The sequence below is a fragment of the Pseudophryne corroboree genome, chromosome 2 (assembly GCF_028390025.1).
Source record: "Pseudophryne corroboree isolate aPseCor3 chromosome 2, aPseCor3.hap2, whole genome shotgun sequence".
Lineage (NCBI taxonomy): Eukaryota > Metazoa > Chordata > Amphibia > Anura > Myobatrachidae > Pseudophryne > Pseudophryne corroboree.
In genome coordinates, this window is record NC_086445.1 from 845,590,968 (window position 1) to 845,614,529 (window position 23,562).

Consider the following 23,562-nt stretch of genomic DNA (forward strand, 5'->3'; position numbering starts at 1 on the left):
GAGAGCCCGGGCCGCGGAAGCCGGAGGGAGCCCGGGCTGCGGAAGCCGGCTGGAGCCCGGGTTGCGGAAGCCGGCGAGAGCCCGGGCTGTTCTCCTCTTCCATCCTTCCATTATTTCATTTTCTGTCTGTATGTACGGAGCCCGGGCCGCGGAAGCCGGAGGGAGCCCGGGCTGCGGAAGCCGGCTGGAGCCCGGGCTGCGGAAGCCGGCGAGATCCCTGGCTGTTCTTCTCTTCCATCCATCCATTATTTAACTTCCTATCTGTATGTACGGAGCCCGGGCCGCGGAAGCCGGAGGGAGCCCGGGGTGCGGAAGCCGGCGGGTGCCCGGGCTGCGGAAGCCAGCGAGAGCCCGGGCTGTTCTTCTCTTCCGTCCTTCCTTCCTTCCTTCCTTCCTTCCTTCCGTCCGTCCGTCCGTCCGTCCGTCCGTCCGTCCGTCCGTTGCATCCATCCATCCATCCGTTCATTATTTCATTTTCTAACTGTAATGTAATTGAAATGATAAGAAAAAAAAAAAATAATCTGTCTACATCTACTACCTACAGATACGGTAACGTATCTGTAGGTAGTAGATGTAGATAGAATTTTTTTTTATTTTATTTTTTATTTTATTTATTTATTTGGTTTTATCGTTTCTCTACTGATCTCTTCCCTTTCCATTTTTGGATAGCCCGTCTCTTTCCAAGAGCCCTCCGTGTCGCCAGGCGGACACATCGCAAATTCACAACGGTGGATTATTATTATTTTTTTTTTTCAACGCGGCCAGCAGGGGGCGCTGCGCGCGCGGACCCGCGTCCCGCTTACATTTGCCGGGCTTATATATTATTTATATGATTTCGGCCAAGTCCGCGGAGCTCGGGTGAGAAGGGCATTCGTCGGAAAAATCGCGGAGCCCAAAAACCGGGTCTGAGATCAGTTCAATCCAGAGGGAAGGTTGCCCAAGTCCGCGGAGCTCGGGTGAGAAGGGCATTCGTCGGAAAAATCGCGGAGCCCGAAAACCGGGTCTGAGATCAGTTCAATCCAGAGGGAAGGTTGCCCAAGTCCGCGGAGCTCGGGTGAGAAGGGCATTCGTCGGAAAAATTGCGGAGCCCGAAAACCGGGTCTGAGATCAGTTCAATCCAGAGGGAAGGTTGCCCAAGTCCGCGGAGCTCGGGTGAGAAGGGCATTCGTCGGAAAAATCGCGGAGCCCGAAAACCGGGTCTGAGATCAGTTCAATCCAGAGGGAAGGTTGCCCAAGTCCGCGGAGCTCGGGTGAGAAGGGCATTCGTCGGAAAAATTGCGGAGCCCGAAAACCGGGTCTGAGATCAGTTCAATCCAGAGGGAAGGTTGCCCAAGTCCGCGGAGCTCGGGTGAGAAGGGCATTCGTCGGAAAAATCGCGGAGCCCGAAAACCGGGTCTGATATTTCCTTCCTTGCCCATCGCAGCGCCCCCTGGTGGGCTGAATCCGGTACTACGATTTGTGGAAGTCTTGCCGATGAGTGGAGACTGGCACCTCTCGGTCCGGGACAGGCTTCCAGGAGCCTGGGGAAAATCGGAGCATGTGGCGCAAAAGTGTCGCGCGCGCCGCCCGACACGTGACTCTAGTAAGAACCACCTCTCCGGATGTGTAATAGGAAGCACGTGCCGGGGCCTGGGCCCTCGATTCCCAGAACCCTGTATTCACGGTGGGCGTGGTCAGACAGAAAGCGCGGGCTTGGTACGGTGTGTGCGCCACAAACTCCGGAAGTGCTGGGTCTGCTGGTCGCAGTGAGGCAATGTACGGAACCGACGGCAGTGACGAAGACTATCTCCCCGACTCGTCAGAGTTAAGCAGCTCGGATGATAGTGGAGGGGAGGAGACGTCTTTTCACGGCAGGAAGGTTCTGGAAGTGTCCGGGGCTTGCTCCGCGGAGGCCGAACCAAGTCTCCATCCGGCCCGCGCAGTGTCGGTCCAGGTACTTACCCGAAAAGCAGATGGTTCGATTGCATGTAACAAGAAAAATTTCTGCCTGTGGTGCGAGAGGCCATTCTCAAAAATTGCGAGACATGTTCAAGCTGTCCACCACAATGAGCATGAGGTTGCAAGGGCACTCAGCTTTCCGAAGCGCTCCAGGGAAAGGACAGTGCAGCTAGACCTGATTCGCACCCGGGGAAACTTTGCCCATAATGTCGGGGTTCTCCGCGAGGGCAGCGGAGTCCTCCTACCGTGCAAGCAGCCGAAAGAAGCAACGGCTCCCCAAGATTTCATGCACTGTGTAAAATGTAAAGGGCTATTCTCCAGGAAGCACCTGTGGCGCCATGTGAAGAGGTGCCCGCTCCGCAAAAGTGTCAGCCCCAAACCTGGAAGAACCAGGGTGCAGGGTCTCTTCACTTACGCCACACCGCTCCCGAAAGATGTTGGCACTGGCCTCTGGAAGTTGCTGAGCGGAATGAATTATGATGATGTGGTACCGGTAATCAAAGGGGACCGCTGGATTATGCAGTTCGGTCAGCACCTCTATAACCGTCTGGGGTCTGATGTCAGCAAGCATGATTACATCCGTCAGAAGCTCAGAGAGGTGGGGCGGCTTCTGCTGAAGGCGATGAAGGTCACACCGTTGCGGTGTATGGAAGATTTCATTTGCCCACAGAATTTCCTGCAAGTGGTGCATGCTGTGAGGAGCCTGGCCGGTTACGATGACCGCACCAATACATATAAAATACCCTCGTTGGCTCTGAAGGTGGGACACAGCTTGCAGAAGATTTCAGCTATGGTGGAGTGTCAGGCACTGATGGAGGGCAGTGCCCTGACAGAGGAGCGTGCCCGAAACTTTCGGAAAATTTATGAGGCGAGGTGGAGCGAGCTAATCTCCACTGCTGCCCTGAAGACACTTCGAGAGATAAAATGGAATGCACCGCTGCTTCTGCCCTTCACTGATGATGTTAAGCGCTTGAACCTGTACCTCCTTGACCGTCAGCGAGAGTACATCGATGAGTTGTCCGCCCACCCTTCCAAACAGCAGTGGTCCATGTTGGCCAAAGTTACCCTCACGCAGCTGATTCTCTTCAACCGCAGGAGAGAAGGTGAGGTTTCCAAGATGCTGCTCTCCTCCTTCGATTTACGGCACACAGCCGATTTGCAGGGTGATGTGGCCCAGGCCCTGTCAGAGCTGGAGAAGGCACTCTGTCGTCACTTCTCCCGTATTGAGATTCCTGGGAAAAGAGGCAGGAAAGTCCCTGTCCTGCTATCCCCAAGCATGCAGAAAGCGATGGAGCTCCTCATAGAGAAGCGGACAGAATGTGGTGTGACCCCACACAATATCTACATGTTTGCTAGGCCAACAGCCATGTCCCATTATAGGGGATCCGACTGCATACGTCTCTACGCCCGGGAGTGTGGGGCCAAGCACCCCGAAGCATTATCTTCCACCCGCCTACGGAAGCATGTGGCTACACTTTCCAGAGTCCTCAACCTGAGCGATACAGAGATGGATCAGCTTGCTGATTTCCTTGGACATGATATTCGGGTGCACCGGCATTATTACCGCCTCCCGGAGGGTACCCTTCAACTGGCCAAGTTGAGCAAGCTGTTTCTGGCTCTCGAGCAAGGGAGAATGGCTGAATTCCGGGGCCACAATCTGGAAGAGATCTCCATTGATCCAAACGGTAGGTATCACTTGACAGTGTGGCTCCAGGGACTGACTGTCTAAGTGGGCTGGTGTGATCGGTTTCCCTGTCCTTCTCTATCCACAGAGCCGATCCAGGTGGTGAGCGATGACTCTGGGGATGAGCCAGAGAGTCAGGATACTGAGGTTCCCATGGGGCACATGGGAAAAGAAGCTGGCAGCGTGGTGTCGGCGGTGGATGGAGGTGCAGCTAAAGGTGGGTGTGACTGTCCATTCCATTTGAGATGCGTCCATGACTGGTGGTGGCGTTGCGTGGTGACTGACCTTTCTTCTCCCGCACAGGTGACAGAAGGGGTACCAAGCGCAATCCGTGGACCCCAGCAGAAGTGAAAGCTGTTGAACGTCACATGATTCGGTTCATTCGCTCATTCAAGGTGCCGGGCAAGAATGACTGTGATGCGTGCCTAAGGGCAGAACGACAAGCGCTGAAGGCTCGGAACTGGCTCTCGGTTAAGTTTTACATTAAGAACCGAATTACTGCTGAAATGAGAAAGAACCTTTCCTGAATAAAATGTATCTGCTGCTGAATACACGTTTCCTCTATCTCTAATTAAACCCGAAAATAAATCAGTTATGTGGGGTGTCCTCATTAGGCCGGTATTCCTGAATAGGTCCCCATGAGGAAGGTTCCAGACATATGTCCCGATGAGGATAGAAAAACAAGTATGTGTGTGTGTGTGTGTGTGTGTGTGTATGTGTATGTATGTGTGTGTGTTTGTGTAGGGGGAAGGGGTTAAGGTGTTAATGCTTCCTGCTTCGCCATGATGCTGTAAGCTTTAGTAAACAGTATGTGCCCTAATAATACATATCCTCCCCAGTGTCTTCTTTTGACATATCTTTGGTACCTGTGTTAAATATCCTATAATTGCTGGTAAGCACTTTTGATTGTTTATATAAATAATGTTTGCTAAGTGAACATACAGTTAGTAAGAGTTCTGTTGCCTTTAGAAAAGTTCTAATATAAAAGTAATATAACAAATGACCTTTGATATTTGCAAATCTTACTCTGCAGTTCGGTTGTATGGGGCATAATTATTGACAACTATTATGTTTGAAGTTTTTGCTGTACATAATTCGATCTATTTACAGTGCAAGGCTGATAGAATTCTAGAGTCTAAGCCCAGATATTAGAGTATCAATCCTAATGTTGCTGACTCCCTTTACACTTTATTCTCTTCATTTGACAATCATCTTTAACCTTTTCATAGTTTGATTTTAGCTCGTGGCAGAACTGGAAGATGTACCGAATCCCTCTTGCATCTTGTCTTGTCATTCTTCATGTTTTTCTCCTGCAGTTGAAAAGTGTGTGCCAGGGGAATTTATATCTTAAGTTCAGAGCCGTTTGCGTTTGCTATGAGGCTTTAGAAGTTAGTCAATGAGTCATCAATGAAACCAACAGGGAACAAAATATTGTACTGTTCATTCAAGTTACTTTACTCTGGCTTCAGGTTCGATGAACTACATTTAGTTTTTCTAAGACACATAAAATAAGAACACACAACTTATAACGTTTACAGACTTACAGTGTCGATCTGGATATGGACAGTTGGTTCACCATACTGGAATAATAATCTCATGGCATCTGAGGTAATGGCATCTGGTATTATTAAATGCCTTAAGCCAAATTGTATGTATGTGTGTTTTCTTTATATAGTTCACAGTAAAAAAATGTTCTTACAATATCCTAATTATAGTTATAGTACAGTCTATTTTTCACACTGATACTATCTATCTGTCTGTCTATCTATCTACAGTATCTTGTGAACATAGTAGAAGCACTGCAGTGTCCGCCTCCTAACAGAGATGTTCACTGCATGCACAAACTTGTGTAAACCCCCCTCCCCACTAACCGGCGCTGGCTCATGAGCCAATTAGAGCTCACGGTCTGGCAGCTGAGGCTCCTGATTGGCTGCCGCACAAGTGTGCCGCAAAAACACCTGGCCCATATAGTAGTGCCACTGCAGTGGCAGACAGGATGGACCTTAAAAAAACTAGGCCCCAAACAGCACATCATGTAAAGAAGTAAAAGAGGTGCAATGAGGTAGCTGTATGTGCATGACTAAGCTAAGCGAAACAAGTGTGAGGCACAAACACCTGGCCCATCTAGGAGTGACACTGCAGTGGCAGACAGGATGGCACTTAAAAAAACTAGGCCCCAAACAGCACATCATGCAAATTAGTAAAAGAGATGCAATGAGGTTGCTGTTTGACTAAGCTAAGCAACACAAGTGTGTGGCATAAACACCTGGCCCATCTAGGAGTGGCACTGCAGTGGCTTAATGTCGAAAGTGGCCTGCAATTTTTTGGGCCACCGACAGCATCTCCTGCACGCCCCTGTCATTTCTCAAACAATTCTGCACAACCAAATTAATAGTATGTGCAAAACATGGGACTTGCTGGAATTTGCCCAGATGTAATGCACGCACAATATTGGTGGCGATGTCCAATATCACAAATCCCAAGGAGAGTCTAAGTGGGGTAAGCCATTGTGCGATGATGTCCCTCAGTTTCTTTAAGAGGTTGTCAGCGGTATGCTTCTTACGGAAAATAAGAATTTACTTACCGATAATTCTATTTCTCATAGTCCGTAGTGGATGCTGGGAACTCCGTAAGGACCATGGGGAATAGCGGCTCCGCAGGAGACTGGGCACAAAAAGTAAAAGCTTTAGACTAGCTGGTGTGCACTGGCTCCTCCCCCTATGACCCTCCTCCAAGCCTCAGTTAAGATACTGTGCCCGGACGAGCGTACATAATAAGGAAGGATCTTGAATCCCGGGTAAGACTCATACCAGCCACACCAATCACACCGTACAACTCGTGATCTGAACCCAGTTAACAGTATGATAACCGTAGGAGCCTCTGAAAAGATGGCTTCCAACAATAAACAACCCGATTTGTTTGTAACAATAACTATATACAAGTATTGCAGACAATCCGCACTTGGGATGGGCGCCCAGCATCCACTACGGACTATGAGAAATAGAATTATCGGTAAGTAAATTCTTATTTTCTCTGACGTCCTAGTGGATGCTGGGAACTCCGTAAGGACCATGGGGATTATACCAAAGCTCCCAAACGGGCGGGAGAGTGCGGATGACTCTGCAGCACCGAATGAGAGAACTCCAGGTCCTCCTCAGCCAGGGTATCAAATTTGTAGAATTTAGCAAACGTGTTTGCCCCTGACCAAGTAGCTGCTCTGCAAAGTTGTAAAGCCGAGACCCCTCGGGCAGCCGCCCAAGATGAGCCCACCTTCCTTGTGGAATGGGCTTTTACAGATTTTGGCTGTGGCAGGCCTGCCACAGAATGTGCAAGTTGAATTGTACTACAAATCCAATGAGCAATCGTCTGCTTAGAAGCAGGAGCACCCAGCTTGTTGGGTGCATACAGGATAAACAGCGAGTCAGATTTTCTGACTCCAGCCGTCCTGGAAACATATATTTTCAGGGCCCTGACTACGTCCAGCAACTTGGAGTCCTCCAAGTCCCTAGTAGCCACAGGTACCACAATAGGTTGATTCATGTGAAACGCTGAAACCACCTTAGGGAGAAATTGAGGACGAGTCCTCAATTCCGCCCTATCCGAATGAAATATCAGGTAAGGGCTTTTATAGGATAAAGCCGCCAATTCTGATACGCGCCTGGCTGAAGCCAGGGCCAACAGCATTACCACTTTCCATGTGAGATATTTCAAATCCACTGTGGCAAGTGGTTCAAACCAATGTGATTTTAGGAACCCTAAAACTACATTGAGATCCCAAGGTGCCACTGGAGGCACAAAAGGAGGCTGTATATGCAGTACCCCTTTGACAAACGTCTGAACTTCAGGAACTGAAGCCAGTTCTTTCTGGAAGAAGATCGACAGGGCCGAAATTTGAACCTTAATGGATCCTAATTTTAGGCCCATAGACAATCCTGCTTGCAGGAAATGTAGGAAACGACCCAGTTGAAATTCCTCCGTAGGGGCCTTCTTGGCCTCACACCACGCAACATATTTTCGCCAAATGCGATGATAATGTTTTGCAGTTACATCCTTCCTGGCCTTGATCAGGGTAGGGATGACTTCATCTGGAATGCCTTTTTCCTTCAGGATCCGGCGTTCAACCGCCATGCCATCAAACGCAGCCGCGGTAAGTCTTGGAACAGACAAGGTCCCTGCTGGAGCAGGTCCTTCCTTAGAGGTAGAGGCCACGGGTCCTCCGTGAGCATCTCTTGCAGCTCCGGGTACCAAGTTCTTCTTGGCCAATCCGGAGCCACGAGTATCGTTCTTACTCCTCTCCTTCTTATGATTCTCAGTACTTTTGGTATGAGAGGAAGAGGAGGGAACACATATACCGACTGGAACACCCACGGAGTTACCAGAGCGTCCACCGCTATTGCCTGAGGGTCCCTTGACCTGGCGCAATATCTGTCCAGTTTCTTGTTGAGACGGGACGCCATCATGTCCACCTTTTGTTTTTCCCAACGGTTTACAATCACTTGGAAGACTTCTGGATGAAGTCCCCACTCCCCCGGGTGGAGGTCGTGTCTGCTGAGGAAGTCTGCTTCCCAGTTGTCCACTCCCGGAATGAACACTGCTGACAGTGCTATCACATGATTTTCCGCCCAGCGGAGAATCCTTGCAGCTTCTGCCATTGCCCTCCTGCTTCTTGTGCCGCCCTGTCTGTTTACGTGGGCGACAGCCGTGATGTTGTCCGACTGGATCAATACCGGTTGACCCTGAAGCAGAGGCCTTGCTTGACTTAGGGCATTGTAAATGGCCCTTAGCTCTAGGATATTTATGTGAAGAGACGTTTCCATGCTTGACCACAAGCCCTGGAAATTTCTTCCCTGTGTGACTGCTCCCCAGCCTCTCAGGCTGGCATCCGTGGTTACCAGCATCCAATCCTGAATGCCGAATCTGCGGCCCTCTAGAAGATGAGCCTTCTGTAACCACCACAGGAGAGATACCCTTGTCCTTGGAGATAGGGTTATCCGCTGATGCATCTGAAGATGCGATCCGGACCATTTGTCCAGCAGATCCCACTGAAAAGTTCTTGCATGGAATCTTCCGAATGGAATCGCTTTGTAAGAAGCCACCATTTTTCCCAGGACTCTCGTGCACTGATGCACTGACACTTGTCCTGGTTTTAGGAGGTTCCTGACTAGCTCGGATAACTCCCTGGCCTTCTCATCCGGGAGAAAGACCTTTTTCTGGACTGTGTCCAGAATCATCCCTAGGAACAGTAGACGTGTTGTTGGAATCAGCTGTGATTTTGGGATATTTAGAATCCACCCGTGCTGACGTAGCACTACCTGAGATAGTGCTACTCCGACCTCTAACTGTTCCCTGGACCTTGCCCTTATCAGGAGATCGTCCAAGTAAGGGATAATTAATACGCCTTTTCTTCGAAGAAGAATCATCATTTCGGCAATTACCTTGGTAAAGACCCGTGGTGCCGTGGACAATCCAAACGGCAGCGTCTGAAACTGATAATGACAGTTTTGTATCACAAACCTGAGGTACCCTTGGTGAGAAGGGTAGATTGGGACATGGAGATAAGCATCCTTGATGTCTAGAGATACCATATAGTCCCCTTCTTCCAGGTTCGCTATCACTGCTCTGAGTGACTCCATCTTGAATTTGAACCTTTTTATGTAAGTGTTCAAAGATTTTAGATTTAAAATTGGTCTCACCGAGCCGTCCGGCTTCGGTACCACAAACAGCGTGGAATAATACCCCTTTCCCTGTTGTAGGAGTGGTACCTTGATTATCACCTGCTGGGAATACAGCTTGTGAATAGCTTCCAATACTGCCTCCCTGTCGGAGGGAGACGTTGGTAGAGCAGACTTCAGGAACCGGCGAGGGGGAGACGTCTCGAATTCCAATTTGTACCCCTGTGATACTACCTGCAGGATCCAGGGGTCCACTTGCGAGTGAGCCCACTGCGCGCTGAAATTCTTGAGACGGCCCCCCACCGTGCCCGAGTCTGCTTGCAGAGCCCCAGCATCATGCTGAGGACTTGGCAGAAGCGGGGGAGGGCTTCTGCTCCTGGGAAGAGGCTGCATGGTGCAGTCTTTTTCCCCTTCCTCTGCCCCGGGGCAGGAACGAGCGGCCTTTTTCCCTCTTGCCCTTATAGGGACGAAAGGACTGGGTTTGAAAAGACGGTGTCTTTTTCTGCTGAGAGGTGACCTGGGGTAAAAAGGTGGATTTTCCAGCCGTTGCTGTGGCCACCAGGTCCGATAGACCGACCCCAAATAACTCCTCCCCTTTATACGGCAATACTTCCATATGTCGTTTGGAATCCGCATCACCTGACCACTGTCGCGTCCATAACGTTCTTCTGGCAGAAATGGACATCGCACTTACTCTAGATGCCAGGGTGCAAATATCCCTCTGTGCATCTCGCATATATAGTAATGCATCCTTCAAATGCTCTATAGTTAATAATATACTGTCCCTATCCAGGGTATCAATATTTTCAGTCAGGGAATCCGACCAAGCCACTCCAGCGCTGCACATCCAGGCTGAGGCGATCGCTGGTCGCAGTATAACACCGGTATGTGTGTATATACCTTTTAAGATATTTTCCAGCCTTCTATCAGCTGGTTCCTTGAGAGCGGCCGTATCAGGAGACGGTAACGCCACTTGTTTTGATAAGCGTGTGAGCGCCTTATCTACCCTAGGGGGTGTTTCCCAACGTGCCCTAACCTCTGGCGGGAAAGGGTATAGTGCCAATAATTTATTAGAAATCAGCAGTTTTTTATCGGGGGAAACCCACGCTTTATCACACACCTCATTTAATTCATCTGACTCAGGAAAAACCACTGGTAGTTTTTTCACACCCCACATAATACCCTTTTTTGTGGTAATTGTAGTGTCAGAAATGTTCAATGCCTCCTTCATTGCCGTGATCATGTAACGTGTGGCCCTACTGGACATTACGTTTGTCTCGTCACCGTCGACACTGGATTCAGTATCCGTGTCAGGGTCTGTGTCTACCATCTGAGGTAACGGGCGTTTTAGCGCCCCTGACGGTGTCTGAGACGCCTGAACAGGCACTAATTGATTTGTCGGCTGTCTCATGTCGTCAACAGTTTTTTGCAAAGTGCTGACATTGTCACGTAATTCTTTAATTACCACCATCCAGTCAGGTGTCGACTCCCTAGGGGGTGACATCACTAACACAGGCAATTGCTCTGCTTCCACATCATTTTCCTCCTCATACATGTCGACACAATCGTACCGACACCCAGCACACACACAGGGAATGCTCTGATAGAGGACAGGACCCCACTAGCCCTTTGGGGAGACAGAGGGAGAGTTTGCCAGCACACACCAGAGCGCTATATATATACAGGGATAACCTTATATAAGTGTTACTCCCTGTTATAGCTGCTGTATTTATATATTAGCTGCCAATAGTGCCCCCCTCTCTGTTTTACCCTGTTTCTGTAGTGCAGGACTGCAGGGGAGTGTCAGGGAGCCGTCCTTCCAGCGGAGCTGTGAAAGAAAATGGCGCTTGTGTGCTGAGGAGAAAGGCTCCGCCCCCTTCACGGCGGCCTTTTCTCCCGCTTTTTTCAGGAAACTGGCAGGGGATAAATGCATCCATATAGCCCAGGAGCTATATGTGATGCATTTTTTTTAGCCATATAAGGTTTACATATCGTTTTTATTGCGTCTCAGGGCGCTCCCCCCCAGCGCCCTGCACCCTCAGTGACCGGAGTCTGAAGTGTGCTGAGAGCAATGGCGCACAGCTGCAGTGCTGTGCGCTACTTTATTTGAAGACAGGAACGTCTTCTGCCGCCGCTTTCTCCGGACCTCTTCGCTCTTCTGGCTCTGTAAGGGGGCCGGCGGCGCGGCTCCGGGACCCATCCAGGCTGAACCTGTGATCGTCCCTCTGGAGCTAATGTCCAGTAGCCAAGAAGCCCAATCCACTCTGCAGTCAGGTGAGTTCGCTTCTTCTCCCCTTAGTCCCACGATGCAGGGAGCCTGTTGCCAGCAGGACTCACTGAAAATAAAAAAACTATTTAAACTTTTACTTCTAAGCAGCTCAGGAGAGCCACCTAGCTTGCACCCTTCTCGTTCGGGCACAAAAATCTAACTGAGGCTTGGAGGAGGGTCATAGGGGGAGGAGCCAGTGCACACCAGCTAGTCTAAAGCTTTTACTTTTTGTGCCCAGTCTCCTGCGGAGCCGCTATTCCCCATGGTCCTTACGGAGTTCCCAGCATCCACTAGGACGTCAGAGAAACTGGTGATACACAGCGTAGCCTGCCTAGGAACGAGCTGGCGTTTGTGAGGTGCTACTACTGGTGCTGCTGTTGTTATTGCTGCAGGAGGCAATACATCTACCCAGTGGGCTGTCACAGTCATGTAGTTCTTAGTTTGCCCTGCTCCACTTGTCCACATGTCCGTGGTTAAGTGGACACTGGGTGCAACCGCATTTTTCTGGACACTGAGGACACTTTTCTTAATGTACCTGTACAGTCCAGGAATCGCTTTCCAAGTGAAGTGAAATCTAGATGATATTTGGTACCAGGGACACACTACCTCCATCAATTGTCTAAATCCCACTGCACTAATGGCAGATACCGGACGCACGTTTAACACCAACATAGCTGTCAAGGCTTCAGTTATCCGCTTTGCAAGAGGACTTATACGGCAGTGTCAATGGACTTATATGGCATTATCACTGGACTTATACGGCAGTACCACTAGACTTATACGGCAGTACCACTGGACTTATAAGACAGTACCACTGGACTTATATGGAGGTACCCCATGACTGTATTTATACGGCAGAACCACTGGACTTATACAGCAGTACCACTGGACTTATATGGCAGTATCACTGGACTTATACGGCAATACCACTGGACATATACGGCAGTATTACTGGACTTATACGGCAGTATCACTGGATTTATACGGCAGTATCACTGGACTTATACGGCAATGGACAGGACGTATACAGCAGCACTGGACATATGGCAGCAAAAGACACCACCACTGTGACTGGACTGATGCGGCACAAGACACCACCACTGGACTGATGCAGCACAAGACAGCACTGGAATGACACATAAGACAGAGCAGGTCGCCAGACCACTGTCCCGCACAAACAGACACTAAGGAGAGAGAAACGTCCTCTCGCTACACTCTCTAACACTGGAGTAAAAATGGCGGCGACACGCGGCTCCTTATATGAAATCCAAAGCACGCGAGAATCCTACAGCGGGATGATGACATTTTGCCTCGTTCTGGTTTCCGAGTCTGGTGGGAAGTCCCGAGCCGGGCTTGGATCCGGGCTTGGGACATTGAGTTCAAGGGGGTTCGGTTCTGAGAGAACCGAACCCGGTTACAATATCTCTAGTCTTTACTCTGCACAGATACAGAATAACCCACCCAAATCTTACTATCTCTGCACGTTATATCTGCCTCCCCTGCAGTGCACATGGTTTTGCCCATTAGAGAAAGATTTTGCTTTTGCGAACAGATCTGGATTAGGCCCATTGTACTTAGAACATGATAAATTCTATAATGTTGGTTTTTAATGCAGGCTTCTTAGTTCACCTTTCTTGAGTGCTCATCCATAAAACTAACTTACCTTTAATCATTCTACTTGGTGACACTTCACAGTAACACAGATCAGAAGAGACAAGATCTATGAACATAGCGTGTAACCCAGAGGTTCATATCCCGAAGCACCGACCTGAGATCACAATCTTTGCTGTACGATATCTTCTCGCCGAATCTATTGAGTAATTTTGTCTATCTTTTCTGCACTGTTAAATTAATTCTACAGCTGTTGCACTGCCTACTGAGCCGTTTTCACTAACTACTATTGTCAGATACAGTCTGGTTGTTGTACACTGAGCAGCTGGTGTATGCAAAGTATCTAAGTTTCTCATTTTAGTCCAGCAAAAAATATTAAGGATGCAAATAGGAAAAAAAAACATTATATAGAATTTTTGTCATGATTGCATAATCAACTTCTATAGTAAGGTTTCTTGCAGTGTTACCAATAGATGCATTGAAAGCAAAGGCAAACACAGGCAGAAGCGTAACTAGGGTTGATGACACCCAGGGCAGATACAAAAATGCCGCCCTTTTAAAACCACCACCTATCAGTCAAAGCCGGCACTAACCCCCTCAACAGAGTATGCAAAGCAGGGAGGCGCCAGGCTGGAGAGGCACTCTCACCACTCTGCTGCTGTTCACTGTAGGGATGTCCATTGACCATCGATTATTCTAAATCATCCATGGTCTATGACCAATGTCGAATACTTTTACCATGGTTGGGGAGAATCAGATGGTTTCCCGCCATCAATGGTTCAGTGCTAAGGATTTTATTTTTTTACCTTTAAAATGTCAGGACACAGGGCTTAGCCCCGCCCCATGACACCCATGAGGCCACAAGCCCTGGATCTGATTGGCCCGCATTTCTTTGTACAGTAATGCAGGGGTGACCATCGATGGGTAAAACCATTGATGGTTCCCTTACAGATGGTTTAACACCATCAAGGTTATCCATCAATGGTACCATAGATGGTGACCATTGATGGATAACCCACCGATGGCCATCCCTAGTCCACTGTTGCAGTCGGCTGCCACTGCGCCTGTCAAACTATATGACAGGCAGAGGCTCCAGGAGTGTGACCCAAGAAGTGAGGCTCTTCAGTCTCCAGTCCCCCCGTCCCTCTCTGCTTCTGCCCGCTGTAAGAGAAGGGCTGCGTAGGTGAAGATTGGGGTAAGCAAGAGAAGTGCTGCGGCGGAGAAGACTGGGGGAAAGGATGGAAAGTAAAGTAGAAAGGATAGAGGGCAGGGACAGCACACGTTTCCAGCTGGAAGAAGGTAATAGTGAAAGGGAGAATAGCAGGCTGTGACCTGTGACGAGTGCTTTGTCCGCTCCTGGTACCCCATCTCCATCATGGTTGGCAGGAGCAGCGCAACACAATCTAGAGTCTTGGATGGAGGATTGTGTTTCCACAGAAATTTCCAACACAGTAACATAGAAATGCAAAGCATAGCCACTAACTGCTTACACACATAGCAACTCACTGACACATGTACACACAACCTACTACACACAGCCACATGTACACATACAGCACAGACACTGACTGTTTACACACATAGCTACTGCCGGTCACAACACCTTCCCCTACATCCCACCCCCCAGTGCCATCTTATGAGCAATGTAGGCCCCTGGGCACAGCAATGCACTGGGCCCCCTAACCATCCTCCAGCGGTAGGGGTGGGGGGTGCTATCAGTGGCAGCTTTGATGTGCCACGGGTGGTATCCGTGTTCTATCTTCTGCCCAGCATGTAGGACCTGGAGCAGTAATTTCTGCTAGTTACTCCTTTACTGCATTTGGCTGAATGAAGGGGCCCTGGTACATGACTTCCAGGGTGGTAGGGGGTGCTTAATACGTAGGGTAGGGGTTGATAGTGGAGTGGGCTTAATTTTCCTGTGGGAGGGTGGCTTGCTTGACTGCAGATATCTGAAGTTCCTGAAAATAGATTTCTTAGCTTTAAATGGGATAAAAACTATCAGACTTGCAGGAGGTACTGGGGACACCTTTCAGGAGGTACTAGGGACTTGGGGATCAGAGTTCAGGAGCCAGAGCAATCCACCAATGAAAATATAAAACTGCATACCAAACGTGTGGAGCTGGAGCAGGGACCAGCTGCTTCAAGGCTGATATCTCTGGTTATGGGCATAGTAGAGACAAGCTGCCAGTGTCCACCAAAAGGGAGGAGTCCCAGCTTTTGGAGAATACCCTTCAGAAATACTCTAAGTCATACAGAACCTGAGATATCTTGCAGGGAAGAGCAATTAACAGGCTTTGACAGGGACCACTGCTTTAAAGTCGGATTTCTCCGGTTCCCTAGGGACGATTTTCAAAAATCTGGTATCCCTGGAAAGAGCTATCATCCTAGGGCCCTTTTAATCTTGGGGCCCTTGGGCAAGAGCCCATTGAGCCCATATGAAAAGACGGCCCTGCCACCCCCTGAGAATCCCGACAGTCGGCATGTGACTAGCAGGGACTATTCCCACTCATGCCACCGAGCCCGCAGAGGGGCTTGTTGCGCTCCCCACCCACCCCGCCAGTATTCCGATGCCGGGATATCAGTGGAGGTATGCTGACCGACGATCTCCTGACCGCAATTCATTAAGGCTGGCAGGGGTCTCAATGTGATCCGGTATCTTGACCTCTCAAAATGCCGCATTCCCACGGAATGTTAGTGCAGTTCATCCTAGTTAGTGCAGTTCATACTTTGATCCCGTGCTTGATTTTCCCTTCATCTGTGCATCCTCCGTGTTATGACAATTCAGCGGTGGTGGTAGGAGCAGTGCGAGAGGGCAGCGTGCAGTAAGGTAGAGGTGACTTGGCATATGTATATGTCGACAGCCCTCTGACTGTACCTGTCATGGAACTGGGAGCATAGCCATGTGGCTACTGGGTTAAAAGTCTGCTGGTAGGAGTGTGCCAAGGTGACAAATGTAGCATTAGGAATACAGTCAAATTCTATGTTTCTATGTTTCAGTCCTGTGACCCGAGACTTTCCCACTTCCAAATGGAGCTTGTTTTAGTCAGTATCCAGGTGAGTGTAGGGAAGGGGCTATTACCTAATTGATATAATATTCACCTGGTATCTTTGTCAAGGTGCATTCCTGTTAAGGTTCAGATTCCATTAAAAGGAATGATTTTGCTGTATTAGACGTGGGTGCTTGATGTGTTACCTTTCTGTGTTAACCATTTTTGAAAAATAAATATTCATATTGTTTCACAAATTTTTTGAGCATGTTCTTGCATTGTACAGTTATTTCTGAATGTATCAAATGGTTTTTAGTTTGAAAACAAAAATATTGATCAAGGGTAACATTACATACAGTATAGTTCTCAAATTAATCTTTTTGTTTCATAGAGTAGTGATGGCCGACATAAAAACATACATTGAAAGGTGTGTCTGTAGTTAAAAAGATCCTAAAGCTTGTGCATTTATATTTCTAATATATGTTTATACACCTTAAACATTTACAGTAGTTGTGCAAATGTTACTCTATCTATGTGAAGACTTAAACCATGTAACAAATGATGTGACTGTCATTCAGGTTCACTCACAGTCATACAATCTCAGAACACAGGATTTCAAGCATGCACACTATGTAGCCTTCAATACGACGATCAATATATAATGTCCAGGGATTGTATCCAATTAATGTTACTCCTGTGCCCACTATACAAACATCATATAGAACATTGGTGGTCATTCCAAGTTGATCGCACCCAGCAACTTTTTGCTGCTGGTGCGATCAACTAATCCACACCGGGTGGTCTTCAGTATGCCGACTGACGGGATCCCGGCGCACAGTATACCGGTGCCGGAATCCCGACAGCCGGCATACCGACACTTATTCTCCCTCGTGGGGGTCCACGACCCTCCTGGAGGGAGAATAAAATAGCGTGGTGCGCGTAGCGTGGCGAGACAAGCGAGCCCACAAGGGGCTCATTTGCGCTCGCCACACTGTCTGTAAGCCGGCGGTCGGGCTCCCGGCGCCGGTATGCTGGATGCCGGGAGCCCGGCCGCCGGCATACCATACTGAACCCTCCACACCTATGGGGGAATGTATTTTAGCTTAGCAGGGGGGCCGGCACTGACATGCGGGGTGGACTAGCACCCTGCTGGGCATCCCCCCGCATGTCTAAGTTCATGATCGTAGCTGTGCTGAATTTACCACAGCTACGATCAACTCGGAATGAGTGTAGCACATCAGATGGTTGAGTGTAGCACATCAGATGGAATAATGCAATGAACAACATGTGTACTGTAAACGATAGATTGGGTGGACCAACTATATTATTTGCAGGGGTGGGTGGAAAGGATGCGCAGTAAATAAAAGTCTATAAAGATACCAATGGGGAAAAAACACCAGTACCTAGGATTAGTGAAAAAATGGAAGATGGTATGATATGCACTTGAGAAAGGAGGATCCAAATTATTACCTGCGCCACGCGCTAGCCCAGGGAGACAGAGGGAGATTAGGGAGGAAAATGTGTGGCTTAGAGACTGGTGTAGGAAGGAGGAGTTTGTGTTCCTGGAAAATTGTGGGACTTCTTAGGTGCCATCATTTTTGTCGTGGTGGATTGCACCTGAATGAGGAGGGAGCATGCGGTCCTGGGGGGAAGGATGGTCACAAGGTTGGAGAAGTTTTTAAACTAGGAGCCTGGGGGGAGGGCTTAGCTAGAATCTACGGGTCATGCAGTGAGAATAGTAAGGATGGAGGTAGCGAACTAAATAGGGGTGGAGAAGAGGGGAGGAAAAGAGCAGCCGGTAAGGATATTAAAATAGGTTCTAGCAAGGGTAGTATCAAAGGTATTGAACACACTTATGCTGGGGGGGAGGATTTCGTAAGACCTGATGGATCGATCAGAGAAATTAGTAAGGAGGGCTGTATTAAGTATGATGCGGGTGGAGAGGGAAGGAGGAGAATAACTGTCAGTAAGAGTAAGTATAGGAAGGCATTAATAAATAATTATAGTATACCATTAAAAAAACAAACGACAAAGGAAGTAGTACACTAAAATGTATGCTTGCGAATGCAAGAAGCCTATCAGGTAAAATGGGGTATTGGAATTACTTGCATTAAAGGATCAGTATGATATTATAGGTATAACGGAAACATGGTTGGATGACTCTCACGACTGGGTTGCAAGCTTGGAGGGACAGAGCTAACAAAAGGGGAGGAGGTGTATGTCTTCATGTTACACCATCTCTAAAACCGTAGTTAAAGGAGGTTATTTATGAAGGGACAGGGGATAACGTGGAATCACTATGGGTTGAAATCTCAAGTGGGGGTACTGATGCTTAAAAAATTGTCATAGACACGTGCTACAAACAGCCGTATGTTAGCATACAATAGGAAAAACAACTCTTCCAGCAAATTGAAAAAGCTGCGGGATTAAGGGATATCCTAATGATTGGGGATTTTAATTATCCTGATATAAATTGGAGTAACGATTCATGTGTAAAAGCTGGGGGTAACAGGTTCTTAAATACTTTAAAGGATCACTACCTGTCTCAATTAGTAGAGGACCCGACTTGAGGTAATACTATGCTGGATCTAGTAATTACCAATAATGTGGACATTAGATCAAACACTAAAGGTGGGGGGGACCTTGTGAAACAGTGATCACTATATGATCACTTTTGACATCAGTTACAAGAAACATAGCTATAAGGGATCAAGCAAAACATTTAACTTTAGAAAAGCTAACTTCAGTATGCTGAGATGTGCACTAAACGACATTGACTGGGAAGTTCTGTTTAATGGTAAGAATACTATGGAAATATGGAAGGCTTTAAAAGGGTTGCTCTATAGCAGGGGTGTCCAACCTTTCACCTTCCCTGGGCCACATTAGAAGATGAAAATTTGGTTTGGGCCGCACATAAAATAAAATAACAGTAACGATACCTGATCATCCAAAAAAAACATATCAAACATAGTTAACATATTAAACTTACTTGGAAATGAAGTTAGTGAGATGTTTGACATTGTTTCTCAGCCACCGGAACCGAATCCAAAACCAAAACACAAAACCCGAAAAATTTCCTGTGCACATCACTACTTAATATACAGTGATGTTTGAGGCTTTTAAAATACAATTCTGTAGGTGGCAGGCCTTACGGGACAGGTTGTGCAGGAAGATGCGCAGTTAAAGGCTGAAAACAAATAAAATCACATTATTTATAGGACAAACCACAGAGAAACAACAGGAGAGGCTGCAGTAGGGGATTGGAAAGGGCAAAAGAGGACACACATTTATATTCCAGTCGGGACTGCTATTTTGTTTGTTTTTTTTCCTCTCTCCCTTCAACGTATACTGTTTCACTAGGGGAGACCACTGCTATTTTCTCAATGAATGTAACAAGTTTACTTAATAGAAATGAAACCAGCTGAGTCTTTTGTTCATTAACATAAGAAAAACTCTTAAACATTCAATAAAGATTTGTCCTGATTTGTGCTTATTGTAAAGAGAAAAAAACTACATTTGAAATGTAAGCCCCTCCTGCCCCTCCTGCCCGGACTCCCTTACAGAGAATTGTGCCTTGCAGCTGATGGCCTGAATGCTTTTATTTCAGAAGGGGGAAGTCCTCTCGTAGAGCCTGAAGTGTTGCCCAGTCTTGTATGGAGTGAAAGGAAGGGGGTTTGGCAAGGACACCATGTACCGGTAGCAGCCCACAGCACGCACCTACTTTTTTTAGCCAGGATTTGCTAGTTTAGCCGCGGCCGCCGGCGCCAGAGACTCCCGCCTCCAGCTCCGTGCTCTCTCTAGCCGGGTGCACGCGTGTGATGTCACATGCACGTGCGACGTCATGACGTCACACGCGCTATGTGCCTGCGCCCGCATCCCGGAAGCACAGAGAGCCGCGTCTAGTGCTGCTGGCTCTCCAAACTTGAAACTTTAGAAAACTTTAGAACAGAATTTCTTAAAAAATAAAAAATTGCACTGGGCCGCATTACTAGCCGACCTGGGCCGCATGCGGCCCGCGGGCCGCGGGTTGGACAAGCCTGCTCTATAGCAACATTCGCAAATTCATTCCCATGGCCAGTAAACGCAGGAGTACTAAAATCAAACCAATGTGGCTTAATAAGAAGGTCAAGTAAGTAATGGTCAAAAAGAGGCGTGCTTTCAAAGCATTTAAATCTAATGGAATGGTGAAGTCATTCCAGTACTACAAGGAATGCAATAAAATATGCAAAAAAGTAATAAGAGCAGCTAAAATAGATAAACGAAAAAAAAAATTGCTATAGAGAGTAAAACCAATCCTAAAAAGTTTTTTAAATATGTAAACAGTAACAGGTCCAATAAAAGATGAATTGGGAGTCTTGATCAATGATGACAAAATAAAAGCAGAAATACTGAACAACATTTTTTTTTTATCAGTGTTTACCAGAGAAGAACAGACGGTGGGAGTAGTCCATAATGACAGTTATGATAATGACACGTGGCTAGATAATTGCTTAAGTGAGGATATAGTCTGGGAGAGACTAAGCAAAATTAAGATTAATAAATCACCAGGCCCAGATGGACTTCATCCGAGGGTTCTTATGGAGCTCAAGTCACAACTAGCAAGACCCCTATACTTGATCTTCTATAGTTCAATTTGATCATGCATTATACCAAAAGATTGGCGTATAGTGGAGATAGTGCCATTATTTAAAAAGGGAAGTTAAAATCATCCTGGTAACTACAGACCAGTTAGTTTGACATCTATAGTGGTGAATTAATGGAAGGAATTTTAAGAGATAGCATAGAGGATTATCTGCAGACAGATAAGATTATTATCTTAAACCAGCATGGGTTTGGGAGGGACAGATCATGCAAAACTATCTTAATTAGTTTCTACGAGGAAGTGAGTGACAATCTTAACCAGGGGAAAGCTGTGGATGTGGTCTATTTAGATTTTGCAAAACCCTTCGATACAATGCCGCACAGGAGACTGATTGTCAAATTAATAGAGCTTGTCTTAGGAAAAACTATTTGTACATGGATAAGTAATTGGCTGGATAACAGGCAGAGGCGTATCTAGCACGGGGCGAGCAGGGCACGTGCCCTGGGCGCCGTGGAAGCCCCAACAGAGGGGGCGCCACCGGCACGGCCCGCTCACCCCATGCGACAGGGATTCCGCCGGCGCTACCTGCAGCGCTCTCCCTGTCTCCCCGGCTGCTGTGCCTGTCACACTGGACAGGCAGCGGCAGCCAGGAGCCTCCCCTCACCCCCCCCTCCTCCCTGCACATTGTACTGTACGCGATCGCGCGTGCACGCGACCACGACCTCGGAGGTGCGCGCGACCGCGACCTCGGAGGTGCGCGCGCGTGCGCGGCCTTAACAGGTGAGCGGGCTTTACAATTATGTTTATATATTATTTCTGTCGGGAGAGGTGGGTGCGGGACAGTGTGTGTGTGTTTATTGTGTGTGAGTGTGTGTTAATTGTGTGAGTGTGTGACAGTGTGAGTGTGTTAATTGTGTGTGTGTGTGGGACAGTGTGAATGTGTGTTTATTGTGTGTGTGTGTGTGGGACAGTGTGAATGTGTGTTAATTGTGTGGGTGTGTTAATTGTGTGTGTGGGACAGTGTGAGTGTGTGTTAATTGTGTGAGTGTGGGACAGTGTGAGTGTGTTAATTGTTTGTGTGTGTGGGACAGTGTGAATGTGTGTTAATTGTGTGGTTGTGTTAATTGTGTGTGTGTGTGTGTGTGTGTGTGTGTGTGTGTGGGACAGTGTGAGTGTGTGGGACAGTGTGCGTGTGTGTTATTTGTGTGTGTGGGACAGTGTGCGTGTGTGTGTGTTAATTGTGTGTGTGTGTGTGTGTGTGTGTGGGACAGTGTGCGTGTGTGTTAATTGTGTGTGTGTGGGACAGTGTGCGTGTGTGTTAATTGTGTGTGTGTGTGTGTTAATTGTCCCGGCAGTTATTGGCGTCTGTAGTGTGCGCCCCGTCCTCCTCCGCTGCCGCTGACAGGAGCGGCGGTGTGCGGCTCTCCCCCTCCTCCGCCGGCTCCGTCCTCCCGTCGTGGCCTGCAGTGTGTGGTCTCCCCAGCAGCAGCAGGTTAGTCTCTCTCTCTCTCTCCCCCCCCCCCTCCTCCTCCTCCCCCCCCCCTTCTCTCTCTCTCTCTCTCTCTCCTCCTGTGGATTGAAGTTTGTAAGTATCATTTTCATTTTTAGATGTACCCCTATTGGATTCTACTGGACAAGTGGACGTGATCGGCGTGGGATGTAGGTAAGTAATCTGTCTCTCATTTTTACAGGTACCCCTATTGGATTCTACTGGACAAGTGGACGTGACCGGCGTGGGATGTAGGTAAGTAATCTGTCTCTCATTTTTACAGATTCCCCTACTGGATTCTACTGGACAAGTTGACGTGACCAGCGTGGGATGTCGGTAAGTAATCTGTCTCTCATTTTTACAGGTACCCCTACTGAATTCTACTGGACAAGTGGACGTGATCGGCGTGGGATATAGGTAAGTAATCTGTCTCTCATTTTTACAGGTACCCCTATTGGATTCTACTAGACAAGTGGACGTGATCGGCGTGGGATGTAGGTAAGTAATCTGTCTCTCATTTTTACAGGTACCCCTATTGGATTCTACTGGACAAGTGGACGTGACCGGCGTGGGATGTAGGTAAGTAATCTGTCTCTCATTTTTACAGGTACCCTATTGGATTCTACTGGACAAGTGGACGTGACCGGCGTGGGATGTAGGTAAGTAATCTGTCTCTCATTTTTACAGATTCCCCTACTGGATTCTACTGGACAAGTGGACATGACCAGCGTGGGATGTAGGTAAGTAATCTGTCTCTCATTTTTACAGGTATCCCTATTGGATTCTACTGGACAAGTGGACGTGACCGGCGTGGGATGTAGGTAAGTAATCTGTCTCTCATTTTTACAGATTCCCCTACTGGATTCTACTGGACAAGTGGACGTGACCGGCGTGGGATGTAGGTAAGTAATCTGTCTCTCATTTTTACAGATTCCCCTACTGGATTCTACTGGACAAGTGGACGTGACCGGCGTGGGATGTAGGTAAGTAATCTGTCTCTCATTTTTACAGGTTCCCCAATTGGATTCTACTGAACAAGTGGACGTGACCGGCGTGGGATGTAGGTAAGTAATCTGTCTCTCATTTTTACAGATTCCCCTACTGGATTTTACTGGACAAGTGGACGTGACCGGCGTGGGATGTAGGTAAGTAATTTGTCTCTCATTTTTACAGGTACCCCTATTGGATTCTACTGGACAAGTGGACGTGACCGGCGTGGGATTTAGGTAAGTAATCTGTCTCTCATTTTTACAGGTACCCCTATTGAATTCTACTGGACATGTGGACGTGACCAGCGTGGGATGTAGGTAAGTAATCTGTCTCTCATTTT

General features: G+C 47.9%; 1 long non-coding RNA gene across 1 annotated transcript; it reads left to right on the forward strand.

Moving 5' to 3' along the window:
* Positions 1-3,711: 3,711 nt before the first annotated feature.
* On the forward strand, positions 3,712-4,171 carry LOC135051306 (uncharacterized). Its single transcript, XR_010242175.1, has 2 exons — positions 3,712-3,839; positions 3,926-4,171. It is a non-coding gene; the product is annotated as an uncharacterized LOC135051306 (long non-coding RNA).
* The last annotated feature ends 19,391 nt before the right edge of the window (positions 4,172-23,562 follow it).